The following is an 826-nucleotide window of genomic DNA, read 5'->3' as shown; positions in this document are numbered from 1 at the left end:
GGAGCCTGCCGGACCCAGCTCATGCCATAGCTACTGAAGGTGAATCCAGAGGCTGCACAGGAGAGTCTCAGGGACCCCCCAGGCTTCACCAGGTCTCCGCCAGACTCCACCAGCTGCACCTCACACTGGACACCTGTAGACACAAGACATCCTGGTCAGGAAACTGTCACACACCCACTGCTTGTCTCTCTCAGATCCACTCACATGCTCCATGTCTCTTGTTCAGTATGAGTTACCTTTTAAAAGAGCAACAAGGAAAACCCAGCCGAGCATAGACTCCATGGTGAGCTCTCTGTGTTCTGCCCTGATTGCTGATTGGAATACCTGGAAATCCTAGGGCTGGGGCTCCTCTCCCAACTGCAGAGTCAGGGTTGGGGTGTTTTAATCAGGCGACGGATGGCCCTATTTGCATGTCCTCTGACTATATATTCAGCTTGGGATCTTTGCTGACACAGAGGCTAGTAACCAGAGCAGATGTGACTGCCTTTGTTTTGGTGATTCTGACCTTTTAAAAATATATGATATTTCATTATTTAACTTTCCTCTGTATGTATGTATCCTCCATGTGGGACTTTGTTTTTACATATTCACACAAAATCTTGCAGGACAGGTGCTATATTAGCCCATAATAAATCGTAAACCTATACCGAGAATTTTAGAGGGTTTGTGACCTAAGAACACATTCAGGGTTAGAATGAGCCCCATTATTCATGGACGATCTCCTGCCCCTGAACACCGAGGACAGAGAGGGCAATTGCATGAGAAATGTTGAACCCCTCGAGTAAGGGGGACAGGATGATTTTACCTGCTCTTGAGTTACTTTAAA

At 47.1% G+C, this 826-nt stretch overlaps 1 long non-coding RNA gene across 1 annotated transcript; it reads right to left on the bottom strand.

Annotated features, from left to right (window-relative positions):
- Positions 1-29: 29 nt before the first annotated feature.
- On the bottom strand, positions 30-394 carry LOC117798729. Its single transcript, XR_004622898.1, has 2 exons — positions 237-394; positions 30-133 (listed from the first exon to the last, which is right to left on the bottom strand). It is a non-coding gene; the product is annotated as an uncharacterized LOC117798729 (long non-coding RNA).
- Between the last annotated feature and the right edge of the window lie 432 nt (positions 395-826).

Source organism: Ailuropoda melanoleuca, unplaced genomic scaffold (assembly GCF_002007445.2).
Source record: "Ailuropoda melanoleuca isolate Jingjing unplaced genomic scaffold, ASM200744v2 unplaced-scaffold3339, whole genome shotgun sequence".
Lineage (NCBI taxonomy): Eukaryota > Metazoa > Chordata > Mammalia > Carnivora > Ursidae > Ailuropoda > Ailuropoda melanoleuca.
The sequence above is the reverse complement of the archived record's forward strand: the minus strand, read 5'-3'. Positions and strand labels throughout refer to the sequence as shown.